The 15,107-nt window shown below is 28.5% G+C and overlaps 1 protein-coding gene across 3 annotated transcripts in view; it reads right to left on the bottom strand.

The window, feature by feature from the left end:
* LOC126735959 (guanine nucleotide exchange factor for Rab-3A-like) overlaps positions 1-11,778 on the bottom strand; it is a 46,389-nt gene extending 34,611 nt beyond the window's left edge. The window contains exon 1 of one of the 3 annotated variants that reach the window (XM_050440082.1): positions 11,395-11,778. The gene's annotated coding sequence lies outside the window, so the exon portion shown is untranslated. Of the gene's footprint in view, positions 1-109; positions 355-11,394 lie in introns of those variants that run through there. The other 2 variants (XM_050440084.1, XM_050440083.1) reach the window with 2 other exon arrangements.
* Positions 11,779-15,107: the final 3,329 nt, after the last annotated feature.

The raw sequence follows: 15,107 nt of genomic DNA, 5'->3' as shown, positions 1-15,107 counted from the left end.
TCCACAGGAGAATATAAATTAATGTTCCTTGGTGTCGTATATTGAAGTTCTTGTTTGTCGAATAAGAAGGCATTTTTACGGTTTTAACCCAAAAAATATGAAAATGTACCTTAACCCTACATACTTCGCAAAATCTCCTTACTTGCTGAAAATTCACAACTCTCTTAATAATCACAGACCCTTCATTTTAGTAAATACTTTCAACAGATTCCTCTTGTTTCTTCTTTTTTTTATTTAATTATTTTGTTCACCTTCATTAGGCATTTCTATAGATCGCATGCACCGACAAACGTGAGAAGAATACTTTCACGTCCCGCGACGTCGTTCGAATGTTCAACTTTCATTTTTTTAAATGTTCCGTGCAAATAACATTTTGTTACGTTCAACGTGACGGGAATGTTACGTATGTCAATGTCAGATGTTTTTTTTGTGTTTTTTTTAAGGTAGCGCACACAAACAGGCGTATAAAATACCGTAAAAAGATCTTCAAAATTTGGTGATTTTTGACTTAAGTTTTTGGTATTTTTGTGTATTTCTTACTGGTGGAATAAATTAATAAAAAAAATCCCGCTTAATTAATTATTATACTTTTAAATGGTTCTATAGTGATGTCGCAATCGTTTAGTTTAATGTATAAGCGGTAAATTGTCCATTAAACGTTGTTTAAACAAATATTAAATTGCTTCCGTGATGCTACGTACCATTGCGTTTAATGTTGCGGTGTCTTATTTAATAAATTGTTTGAAACAGTTAAATAAGCTACCGAGTAACATGTAAAAAGACAGTTTGACTTTTTGCCCCCATACAGTGCGAGGAAATCTTTGAACAAAAACGGGAATTTCATTGAAATTTACAGGAGATTTTTCAGTTTTTATTTTTGCCATTCATGGCCGCTTTAAATGGAAAATGAACAGTGTTTTACAAATTTCTTGCAAAAATTTACAGAAGAGGAGTTTTTGGGTAAAAATGAGCTTGAAAGTTATTGAGGCTCTTTAAATTCCTAATCAACTTTCAATATATTTTTGAGGTTGAATAAGCCACAAATTTTCAATAAATTTTTTTAAAAATTTAACTATTAAGTGCTGCTCATTGGTCCTATAAGTTTTTTGAAAAATTACATTTTAATTATTTACGAAAGATGTATGTGTTTGAAATTTTAAATAATGAGAGCTATCTTTAGAAAGACTAATTTTTATTTAATTTCTCATACAGTGGGAGAAAATCTTGAAAAAAATCCTGGAGAAAAACAAGCAATTTTCTTGACATGTGTGGAAAATTTGAAAGTATTTATTTTTGCAATATATAGAGCGTTTTGATGTAAAATAAAAAGTGTTTTATACATTTTTACTTATACTAAGGGGCCAAAGACTGAAAATTATTTACTTTTAAAACACATTTAATTGTTTTACATAAAATGTATGAGTGAATCTTTGAAAATTCAAAATTTTTCATACAGTGGGAGGAAATCTTGAAAAACTTCTGATCAAATACAAGCAATTTTTGCAATTCATGCTTTTATTATGAGCAACATTATAACTGTTTTATACATTATATCTGAATATAAATAAGAACAAAGTTCTGAGCATTTTTAGCCAAAAACTGACTGGAAAGTTGTTGGAAATGTTTAACTTTTCCAGGGACGGACTTGCAGCATATATTAATTTTCAACAAAAAAAAACGTTATTGCGTTTTCGTGTAAAAAAATAACACATAAAAAGTCCAATTATTTTAGAACAATTTCATATATAAACGTTTCTAGTTAAAATCAATTTTGTCATTCAAGATCCAAAGGCGACCAAAATTGAATATTTTAAAACCAACGGACGTTTTTGGAGATAACTTGGGGACCACTGGAAATATTTTCATTATTGTTCCACGACAATATAGTCGAATTCCTGAGGATGAATTTAAGTGTAAAAACATCATTTTGAATTGAAAACTGGAATAGAAAGGACAGTTTTAATTGGACCATTTTTTTTTGCTAATTTCTTCCCAATTTCTCAATTTTATTGTCAATATTTCTATGAAATAATTAGAGTATTTTTAAATGAATAACAAATAAAACAGTCCAATTATTTTCGAACAATTTCATGTAAAAACGTTTTTTGAGTCTCAACCACTTTTTGAATTAAACGCAATTTTGTCATTCAAGGTGCAAAAAATTTGAAGATTATAAAACCAAATTGTAATTTTATGATTTTTAATTTTTTAACGGCGATTTTTGGTCATAACTTGGGAACCACTGGAAATATTTCAATAATTTTTTCACAAGAAAATAATGGAATTCCTGAAGATGAATTTGAGTGTAAAAACGTCACTGTGAATTCAAGATTTGAATAGATAGGACATTTTTGGTAGAACCCCTTTTTTTGCAAATTTTTTACCAATTTCTCAATTTTATTGTCGATATTTCTATGAAAAAATTGGAATATTTTTTAAAAAATTACACATAAAACAGCTTAATAATTTTCGAATAATTTCATATATAAACGTTTTTTGTACCTCAAACACTTTTTGAGTTAAAGGCAATTTTGTCATCCAAGGTACAAAAACCACCAAATTTGTAGACTTTAAAACCAAATTGTAATTTTATGATTTTTATTTTTTAACGTTGATTTTTGGTCATAACTTGGGAACCACTGGAAATATTTTCATATTATATTCACTAGAAAATAATGGAATGCCTGAAGATGAATTTGAGTGTAAAAATGTCACTCTGAATTCAAGATTTGAATAGAAGGGACATTTTTGGTACAACCTCTTTTTTTTGCTAATTTTTTTATCAATTTCTCAGCGTTATTGTCAAAATTTCTATGAAATAATTGGAATACTTTTAAATAAATTACACCTAAAACAAGCCAATTATTTTCGAACAATTTCATGTATAAACGTTTTTTGAGTCTCAACCACTTTTTGGATTAAACGCAATTTTGTCATTCAAGGTCCATAAAATTTGAAGATTATAAAGCCAAATTGTAATTTTATGATTTTTATTTTTTAACGGAGATTTTTGGATATAACTTGGGAACCACTGGAAATATTTTCATGAAAAAATAGTGAAATTCCTGAAGATGAATTTCAGTGTAAAAACGTCACTCTAAATTTAAGATTTAAATAGAAGGGACATTTTTGGTAGGACCCCTTTTTTTTGCTAATATTTTTACCAATTTCTCAATTTCATTGCCAATATTTCTATGAGATAATTGGAATATTTTTAAAAGAATTACACATAAAACAGCTCAATTATTTTCGAATAATTTCATATATAAACGTTTTTTATACCTCAAAAACTTTTTGAGTTAAAGGCGATTTTGTCATCCAAGGTACAAAAACCACCAAATTTGTAGATTTTAAGACCAACTTGGAATTTTATTTTTTAACGGCGATTTTTGGTCATAACTTGGGAACCACCGGAAATATTTTCATAATTTTTTCACTAGAAAATAATGAAATTCCTAAAGATTTAAATAGAAGGGACGTTTTTGGTAGGGCCCCTTTTTTTTGCTAATTTTTTTTCCAATTTCTCAATTTCATTGCCAATATTTCTGTGAGATAATTGGAATATTTTTAAAAGAATTACACATAAAACAGCTCAATTATTTTTGAACAATTTTATGAAGAAACGTTTTTTGAGTCTCAACCACTTTTTGAATTGAACGCTATTTTGTCATTCAAGGTCCATAAAATTTGAAGATTATAAAGCCAAATTGTAATTTTATGATTTTTATTTTTTAACGGAGATTTTTGGTCATAACTTGGGAACCACTGGAAATATTTTCATAATTTTTTCACTAGAAAATAATGAAATTCCTGAAGATGAATTTCAGTGTAAAAACGTCACTCTAAATTTAAGATTTTGAAAAAAACGTCACTCTAAATTGCAGCATATATTAATTTTCAACAACAAAAAAAAACGTTATTGCGTTTTCGTGTAAAAAAATAACACATAAAAAGTCCAATTATTTTGGAACAATTTCATATATAAACGTTTCTAGTTAAAATCAATTTTATCATTCAAAATCCAAAGGCCACCAAATTTGAATATTTTAAAACCAAATTGTAATTTTATGTTTTTATTTTTAAACGGACGGTTTTGGACATAACTTGGGGACCACTGGAAATATTTTCATTATTGTTCCACGACAATATAGTCGAATTCCTGAGGATGATATTAAGTGTCAAAACATCATTGTAAATTAAAAACTCGAATAGAAAGGACAGTTTTGATTGGACCATTTTTTTGCTAATTTTTTTCCCAATTTCTCAGTTTTATTGTCAAAATTTCTATGAAATAATTGGAATACTTTTAAATAAATTACACCTAAAACAACCCAATTATTTTCGAACAATTTCATGTAGAAACGTTTTTTGAGCCTCAACCACTTTTTGAATTAAACGCAATTTTGTCATTCAAGGTCCAAAAAGTTTGAAGATTATAAAACCAAATTGAATTTTATGATTTTTATTTTTTAACGGCGATTTTTGGTCATAACTTGGGAGCCACTGGAAATATTCTCATAATTTTTTCACTAGAAAATAATGGAATTCCTGAAGATGAATTTGAGTGTAAAAACGTCACTGTAAATTTAAGATTTGAATAGATAGGACGTTTTTGGTAGAACCTCTTTTTCTGCTAATTCTTTACCAATTTCTTAATTTCATTGCTAATATTTCTATGAAATAATTAGAATATTTATAAAAAAATTACACATAAAACAGCCCAATTATTTTCGAACAATTTCATGTAGAAACGTTTTTTGAGTCTCAACCACTTTCTGAATTAAACGCAATTTTGTCATTCAAGGTCCAAAAAGTTTGAAGATTATTAAACCAAATTGTAATTTTATGCTTTTTAATTTTTTAACGGCGATTTTTGGTTATAACTTGGGAACCACTGGAAATATTTTCATAATTTTTTCACTAGAGAATAATGGAATTCCTGAAGATGAATTTGCGTGTAAAAACGTCACTCTGAATTCAAGATTTGAATAAAAGGGACATTTTTGGTACAACCTCTTTTTTTTTGCTAATTTTTTTACCAATTTCTCAGCTTTATTGTCAAAATTTCTATGAAATAATTGGAATACTTTTAAATGAATTACACATAAAACAGCCCAATTATTTTCGAACAATTTCATGTAGAAACGTTTTTTGAGTCTCAACCACTTTTTGAATTAAACGCAATTTTGTTATTCAAGGTCCAAAAAATTTGAAGATTATAAAACCAAATTGTAATTTTATGATTTTTATTTTTTAACGGCAATTTTTGGATATAACTTGGGAACCACTGGAAATATTTTCATGAAAAAATAGTGAAATTCCTGAAGATGAATTTGAGTGTAAAAACGTCACTGTGAATTTAAGATTTGAATAGAAGGGACATTTTTGGTACAACCTTTTTTTTTGCTAATTTTTTTACCAATTTCTCAGCGTTATTGTCAAAATTTCTATAAAATAATTGGAATACTTTTAAATGAATTACACATCAAACAGTCCAATTATTTTCGAACAATTTCATGTAGAAATGTTTTTTGAGTCCCAACTACTTTTTTAATTAAACGCAATTTTGTCATTCAAGGTCCAAAAAATTTGAAGATTATAAAACCAAATTGTAATTTTATGATTTTTATTTTTTAACGGCGATTTTTGGCCATAACTTGGGAACCACTGGAAATATTTTCATAATTTTTTCACTAGAAAATAATGGAATTCCTGAAGATGAATTTGAGTGTAAAAACGTCACTCTGAATTCAAGATTTGAATAGAAGGGACATTTTTGGTACAACCTCTTTTTTTTGCTAATTTTTTTATCAATTTCTCAGCGTTATTGTCAACATTTCTATGAAATAATTGGAATACTTTTAAATGAATTACACCTCAAACAACCCAATTATTTTCGAACAATTTCATGTATAAACGTTTTTTGAGTCTCAACCACTTTTTGAATTAAACGCAATTTTGTCATTCAAGGTCCATAAAATTTGAAGATTATAAAGCCAAATTGTAATTTTATGATTTTTATTTTAACGGAGATTTTTGGTCATAACTTGGGAACCACTGGAAATATTTTCATAATTTTTTCACTAGAAAATAATGAAATTCCTGAAGATGAATTTTAATGTAAAAACGTCACTCTAAATTTAAGATTTAAATAGAAGGGACATTTTTGGTAGGACCCCTTTTTTTTGCTAATTTTTTTACCAATTTCTCAATTTCATTGCCAATATTTCTATGAGATAATTGGAATATTTTTAAAAGAATTACACATAAAACAGCTCAATTATTTTCGAATAATTTCATATAAAAATGTTTTTTATACCTCAAAAACTTTTTGAGTTAAAGGCGATTTTGTCATCCAAGGTACAAAAACCACCAAATTTGTAGATTTTAAGACCAACTTGGAATTTTATTTTTTAACGGCGATTTTTGGTCATAACTTGGGAACCACCGGAAATATTTTCATAATTTTTTCACTAGAAAATAATGAAATTCCTGAAGATTTAAATAGAAGGGACATTTTTGGTAGGGTTCCTTTTTTTTGCTAATTTTTTTTCCAATTTCTCAATTTCATTGCCAATATTTCTGTGAGATAATTGGAATATTTTTAAAAGAATTACACATAAAACAGCTCAATTATTTTTGAACAATTTTATGAAGAAACGTTTTTTGAGTCTCAACCACTTTTTGAATTGAACGCTATTTTGTCATTCAAGGTCCATAAAATTTGAAGATTATAAAGCCAAATTGTAATTTTATGATTTTTATTTTTTAACGGAGATTTTTGGTCATAACTTGGGAACCACTGGAAATATTTTCATAATTTTTTCACTAGAAAATAATGAAATTCCTGAAGATGAATTTCAGTGTAAAAACGTCACTCTAAATTTAAGATTTTGAAAAAAACGTCACTCTAAATTGCAGCATATATTAATTTTCAACAACAAAAAAAAACGTTATTGCGTTTTCGTGTAAAAAAATAACACATAAAAAGTCCAATTATTTTGGAACAATTTCATATATAAACGTTTCTAGTTAAAATCAATTTTATCATTCAAAATCCAAAGGCCACCAAATTTGAATATTTTAAAACCAAATTGTAATTTTATGTTTTTATTTTTAAACGGACGGTTTTGGACATAACTTGGGGACCACTGGAAATATTTTCATTATTGTTCCACGACAATATAGTCGAATTCCTGAGGATGATATTAAGTGTCAAAACATCATTGTAAATTAAAAACTCGAATAGAAAGGACAGTTTTGATTGGACCATTTTTTTGCTAATTTTTTTCCCAATTTCTCAGTTTTATTGTCAAAATTTCTATGAAATAATTGGAATACTTTTAAATAAATTACACCTAAAACAACCCAATTATTTTCGAACAATTTCATGTAGAAACGTTTTTTGAGCCTCAACCACTTTTTGAATTAAACGCAATTTTGTCATTCAAGGTCCAAAAAGTTTGAAGATTATAAAACCAAATTGAATTTTATGATTTTTATTTTTTAACGGCGATTTTTGGTCATAACTTGGGAGCCACTGGAAATATTCTCATAATTTTTTCACTAGAAAATAATGGAATTCCTGAAGATGAATTTGAGTGTAAAAACGTCACTGTAAATTTAAGATTTGAATAGATAGGACGTTTTTGGTAGAACCTCTTTTTCTGCTAATTCTTTACCAATTTCTTAATTTCATTGCTAATATTTCTATGAAATAATTAGAATATTTATAAAAAAATTACACATAAAACAGCCCAATTATTTTCGAACAATTTCATGTAGAAACGTTTTTTGAGTCTCAACCACTTTCTGAATTAAACGCAATTTTGTCATTCAAGGTCCAAAAAGTTTGAAGATTATTAAACCAAATTGTAATTTTATGCTTTTTAATTTTTTAACGGCGATTTTTGGTTATAACTTGGGAACCACTGGAAATATTTTCATAATTTTTTCACTAGAGAATAATGGAATTCCTGAAGATGAATTTGCGTGTAAAAACGTCACTCTGAATTCAAGATTTGAATAAAAGGGACATTTTTGGTACAACCTCTTTTTTTTTGCTAATTTTTTTACCAATTTCTCAGCTTTATTGTCAAAATTTCTATGAAATAATTGGAATACTTTTAAATGAATTACACATAAAACAGCCCAATTATTTTCGAACAATTTCATGTAGAAACGTTTTTTGAGTCTCAACCACTTTTTGAATTAAACGCAATTTTGTTATTCAAGGTCCAAAAAATTTGAAGATTATAAAACCAAATTGTAATTTTATGATTTTTATTTTTTAACGGCAATTTTTGGATATAACTTGGGAACCACTGGAAATATTTTCATGAAAAAATAGTGAAATTCCTGAAGATGAATTTGAGTGTAAAAACGTCACTGTGAATTTAAGATTTGAATAGAAGGGACATTTTTGGTACAACCTTTTTTTTTGCTAATTTTTTTACCAATTTCTCAGCGTTATTGTCAAAATTTCTATAAAATAATTGGAATACTTTTAAATGAATTACACATCAAACAGTCCAATTATTTTCGAACAATTTCATGTAGAAATGTTTTTTGAGTCCCAACTACTTTTTTAATTAAACGCAATTTTGTCATTCAAGGTCCAAAAAATTTGAAGATTATAAAACCAAATTGTAATTTTATGATTTTTATTTTTTAACGGCGATTTTTGGCCATAACTTGGGAACCACTGGAAATATTTTCATAATTTTTTCACTAGAAAATAATGGAATTCCTGAAGATGAATTTGAGTGTAAAAACGTCACTCTGAATTCAAGATTTGAATAGAAGGGACATTTTTGGTACAACCTCTTTTTTTTGCTAATTTTTTTATCAATTTCTCAGCGTTATTGTCAACATTTCTATGAAATAATTGGAATACTTTTAAATGAATTACACCTCAAACAACCCAATTATTTTCGAACAATTTCATGTATAAACGTTTTTTGAGTCTCAACCACTTTTTGAATTAAACGCAATTTTGTCATTCAAGGTCCATAAAATTTGAAGATTATAAAGCCAAATTGTAATTTTATGATTTTTATTTTAACGGAGATTTTTGGTCATAACTTGGGAACCACTGGAAATATTTTCATAATTTTTTCACTAGAAAATAATGAAATTCCTGAAGATGAATTTTAATGTAAAAACGTCACTCTAAATTTAAGATTTAAATAGAAGGGACATTTTTGGTAGGACCCCTTTTTTTTGCTAATTTTTTTACCAATTTCTCAATTTCATTGCCAATATTTCTATGAGATAATTGGAATATTTTTAAAAGAATTACACATAAAACAGCTCAATTATTTTCAAATAATTTCATATAAAAATGTTTTTTATACCTCAAAAACTTTTTGAGTTAAAGGCGATTTTGTCATCCAAGGTACAAAAACCACCAAATTTGTAGATTTTAAGACCAACTTGGAATTTTATTTTTTAACGGCGATTTTTGGTCATAACTTGGGAACCACCGGAAATATTTTCATAATTTTTTCACTAGAAAATAATGAAATTCCTGAAGATTTAAATAGAAGGGACATTTTTGGTAGGGTTCCTTTTTTTTGCTAATTTTTTTTCCAATTTCTCAATTTCATTGCCAATATTTCTGTGAGATAATTGGAATATTTTTAAAAGAATTACACATAAAACAGCTCAATTATTTTTGAACAATTTTATGAAGAAACGTTTTTTGAGTCTCAACCACTTTTTGAATTAAACGCAATTTTATCATTCAAGGTCCATAAAATTTGAAGATTATAAAGCCAAATTGTAATTTTATGATTTTTATTTTTTGTCATAACTTGGGAACCACTGGAAATATTTTCATAATTTTTTCATGAGAAAATAGTGAAATTTCTGCAGATAAATTCGAGTGTAAAAGCGTCACTCTAACTTCAAGATTTGAATAGAAGGGACATTTTTGGTACAATCTCTTTTTTTTGCTAATTTTTTTACCAATTTCTCAATTTTATTGTCAATATTTCTATGAAATAATCAGAATACTTTTAAATGAATTACACATAAAACAGCCCAATTATTTTCGAACAATTTCATGTAGAAACGTTTTTTGAGTGTCAACCACTTTTTGAATTAAACGCAATTTTGTCATTCAAGGTCCAAAAAATTTGAAGATTATGAAACCAAATTGTAATTTTATGATTTTTATTTTTTAACGGAGATTTTTGGTCATAACTTGGGAACCACTAGAAATATTTTCATAATTTTTTCATGAGAAAATAGTGAAATTCCTGCAGATGAACTTGAGTGTAAAAACGTCACTGTGAATTCAAGATAATTTGGGAACAATTGGGTTGAATAATTGGGGAACATAACTTGGGAACCACTAGAAATATTTTGATAATTTTCTCAGGACAAAATATTGAATTCCTGAGGATGAATTTGAGTATAAAAATGTCCATCTGAACTCAAGATTTGTGTTCGGAACTTTTGATATTCATAGTTTTACCCTGCCCGGACTAACAATTTAGCAACCATTTATCGACCGGACTAATACAACGACGTCACCGTCGCGAGGTTTTATGCGCACTTTTCGGCCGGTTCACGCTGGGCAAAAAAGAAAAAATATTGCGTCAGTTGGCTGGATGATTTGTCAGTGACCATACGTTCTCCGTGCCCAGTCAAAACACAAAACGTGGTTTATTTTTTATGTATTTATATATTTAAATTAATATTAAGCAGTAAGTCATTCCTTTCAATATATTATGGCTTTGTGTGTTTATAAAACTGCGTTTTATTGAAAAGGAATATGAAAAACCACAAGTGAAAATACAGTCCACTAAGATTCCAAAAAGGGGAGCAATCCCCCACAATTTGAATAGAAAGGGCATTTTTGGTTGCACCATTTTTTTTTGCTAATTCCTTTACTAATTTCTCCATTTTATTGCCAATATTTTTAGTAAATTATTGCAATATTTTTAAAAGAAATACACATTAAAAAGTCCAAACTTTTTCAATTTTCAAAAAAAATTTGTTTAATTTTCCTTAGTTTTTTCCAACTGAAAAATTTACAATCAAACTCCCCATTTTCGAAAAAATGCAAAAATCTCAATTTTTTTTAAAAACTCTAAAGGCCACAAAAAAAGTTTTCGAGGATATTTTCCTAATGGAAAAACTTAAAAAAAAAAAATTTAATCTGACACAATCAATTTTCCCCGATCTCTTAACTATTAACATTTCTGGAATCCCAGTTCATATTCTAGCAGGAAAAAGCTCTATTGAGCCCACCCTGCTTGTATACAAATAATTTAAATATACATATATTATAAAATTCATCAAGGTTAGGCGGAATCTACGTTTTGGCAGTGCTACTTATAAACAAATTTTTGGCACAAGGTTGTACAGGAAAACACTAGCTCTTACCTAAAAAAAAATTAGCACAAAAAATCCATAAAACTACCGGAAAAAACACAGTTTTTTAGTAGAAAAAAACTACAAAATAACACTTGGTGCTACTCCTGCTATATTATGACAATAATAATAATAAAAACAACATTTCGAGGAAGACATCGACCCGACGAAGTCGCGTTGGAATTCCGCCGTTATGGGCTCGGTAAAATTACGAATAATGTTGCAGGACGGCGTTCCTGCCATACAAAACCGAACGCTATAAAATGAAAATTATGTTTTTATGATAACGGTGGGGAGGAGCAAAGAGAGAACGGCAACAAAACGGAATTCCTTAGCGTACAACAGAGAGAACCGACCGAGTGTTGGCGAGAATGGTAGAAATTGATCTGGTCCTGCAGCCTGCTGCTGCATGTGACTTTCTGTATGTTCTCTCTCACTCTGGTTGTTTTTTTGTTGCAATAGGAGAAATTGGACAAGGATGGCGAACGTCGCGACGCACGGCGTCCGCTACTATTGAATCCAGAAAGGGGTTCAATTAGAATAGAACTGAATCCAGGTTTTCTTGGTTGTAGAGGATTTATTTGATTTTTTTAAGTTTTTTTTATTTACTCTCTTCAAATTGGAAATAGATACGTTAAAATTTAATGAAAAATAATAGAGACTTTTATTGTCAACATTTCCTATTGACAAGCTAAGTTTATTTAAGTTTTGATGATTTATTCCTTATTTTTTGAAAATGTCCTAAATTTTCTTGATAATATTGATATTGTGACTACAACATATGTCCGAATATTGAAGTTCTGAATTCAAAGTGTTCATTTAAAAAATATGAAAAAAGTGATTTTTCTAAATGTAAAAAAAAATTCTTAGACTTACCTAATCTTGTGCAATTTTTTATTTTAATTTTCGAGGTATTTTTCACAATCCTTTCGTTTTATTAAAATTATATTTTTCCTATTTTCAAGATATTTTTTTTAAGCTTCTTAACTTTTTCCCAATCTTTAGGTACTGTCTAATTTTTGTTTAAAAAATACTCAAAATTCTGATCGTGAAAGAAAACTTAATCGATTTTTTATCATATACTAGTATTCTACTGCTATATCTAATACTTGATTGACAAAAAACGTTCCGCAAATATCTGATCATATACTAATACAATGCTCTTTAGATACTCAAATACACACATCGGAAAAGTCTAAGGATATTTTTATAAAATAATAAAATTATAAAAAAAAAAATTTTTTGTTGATCAATTTAAATCAAATTTGAAGATTGGCTCATCCTGTAAATTTCTGTGAGGCAAACAGAATCTTAACACTGATAACAACTATTTTAGGAATTTTTTTACAAAACAGAAAAAACCATGGTTTTTATATTGCAATAAATATTCTGGTAGTCTCGATTTCGTTCATGGTACAGAGTTACTGCTTTGCAGATTGAATAAAAAAAATTTATCATGGAACGACGTCATTTATCTTCATCGATTATCATGGCATCCTTGGCATTTAATGAACTAAATTTAATTTTAGTGAGAAGGTGCATTTTTTCTACCTTTAAAATTTAAAAACAATCCGATCCAAATTGGACAAAAAATAACTTTTTATAAGGGTATTTCGTAAACAAATGGGTCACACGACTGTATATTAATTAGAGTTTTTTTAGAAAATATGGTTATTGATGAAGACGCTGACGTTGTAATAATGATCTACAAGAGGCAAGTACTTCTTATGAAATGCAACACTCAGGTAAAAATTTTTCTTACACAAAATTTATTTCCTAAGAAATAAACATTAGCATCTTAATACAACGATACGGTAAGTCAATTTTTTACGTGTTTACCAAAAAAAAATTCGATATAGAGCGATATATTAAAAACCACTGCTTTTTAATAAAAAAACCCTAGATAAATAGTATTGATTTTCTAATTTAAAAAAAAGTCAAATTTTTGAAAAGATTATTGGCAATAATTCTTAAACGGGTTAATTAAAACTAGTGATAGGTATTTGATTAGTTGCAGATTTTAGTGTTCTTTAATTAACCTTAACACATTTTTTACCTAAAATAATTAGGGGAGCCAATATTTGACCCCCTTAAATATTAGTAATATTACATGGGTTTTCCTATGTCCCACATGGCGACAACATCCTGTAAATTTACATAATTAATATAATTATGTAAATTACATTTATATAATTTTTTGTAGAGGTTCAAGCCGATATGCCAGAAACCAAAGTCCCACTTGAAGAAGATGATATTTCAACTGTCAAACTTTCATCATTGTGGCTAGAATGCGTGGGGAAGCTAGCCTTCTTGGTAGAAAATCTTAACGAAGCAGCAAAAATTTTAGATAAAACCAAAAATAAGGAAATCGTTCAAGAATACTTTTCCGTCATAGAAATTAGTGAAGCGGCTGATCAAATACTGGAGGGCACCAAAAACTTAAAAAATCACTGCCAAACATATTTCTAAAATTTTAACGAATCCAATTCTAGCCTAAAAATTGACGATAAAATAAAAGAAAATGTACGTTTAGAGCATGATCCTGGACTACGGCAATCAGTAAAATCTGCGGAAGAAAGAAATTACCTTATTCAACTAGGGCCACCAATCGCATTTACATTTTTTCCTTAGTGATGACCACAACAGATTTAATCCACATTGGTATAGTGATTTTAAATATCTTGAGTATAGTATTGCAAACGATTCGGCTTATTGCTTTATTTGTTCCCTTTTCCCCAATGGTCCTGGACGGGATAAGTCAGAATCTGCATGGGTAAAAGGTGGCGTTCGAAACTGGAGAAAAATTAAAAGCGCTGGAGCAAATAAAGCCGGCAAACTTTAGCAGCACTTTAATTCGATAGCTCACAAGTCGGCTTTATTGGATTATTGTACTTTTTTAAAAACATATCAGCATGTTAATATTTTGCTTGATCGTAAAACAAGGAATCTCATTATCGAGGAAGAACGCATACTGAACCAGAATTCAAAGGTAATCGAAATTATGCTGGATACTTGCAGGACTATGGCAAAGCAAGGGATAGCTTTCCGCGGACATGATAATGAAAGTGGAAACTTCGTACAAATCATTAAACTTATATCTCGCCATAATCCAGTACTTAAAAAGTGGTTAGATAAGTTAAAATTGCGGTCATATCATACAAGCTACTTAAGTGCAACATCGCAAAATGAATTTATAGGGCTGTTAGGGCTATTATAGGAAAAGAAATTCAAAAACAAATTGTACAGGAAATTAATAATGCCCCATTTTTTACTGCTATGGCAGATCACACTCCAGATTCATCTAATAAAGATATATAATCTGTAGTCATAAGGTACGTTGACAATAATGGTAGCCCTCAAGAGCGTTTGCTGTCGATTCTAGAAGCAAAAGATAAAAGTGGTGAAGGTACAGCAAACGATATTTTCAGGTGCTTGACAAATTGTAGTATAGATGTATCAAAATTATCTTTTCAATCCTATGTTTTTTCGTCTTCGATGTCAGGTAAATTTAAAGGCACTCAGCAGAAACTATCTGATTTAATTGGCTATAATATACCGTATATTCCTTGTCAAGCCAATCGTACCAATACCGCCCTTGAACACTGTGTTGAAGCTAGTTCCATTATCGCTAAAACTTTTAACGTTTTACAAGAATTGTATGTTTTTTTCTCTTCTAGTACCAAGCGATTCCAGCGTCTTAAAGAAGGGCTAGATCAAATTGAAAA

The sequence above is a fragment of the Anthonomus grandis genome, chromosome 5 (assembly GCF_022605725.1).
Source record: "Anthonomus grandis grandis chromosome 5, icAntGran1.3, whole genome shotgun sequence".
NCBI lineage: Eukaryota > Metazoa > Arthropoda > Insecta > Coleoptera > Curculionidae > Anthonomus > Anthonomus grandis.
This window is presented reverse-complemented; position numbering and strand designations above follow the sequence as displayed.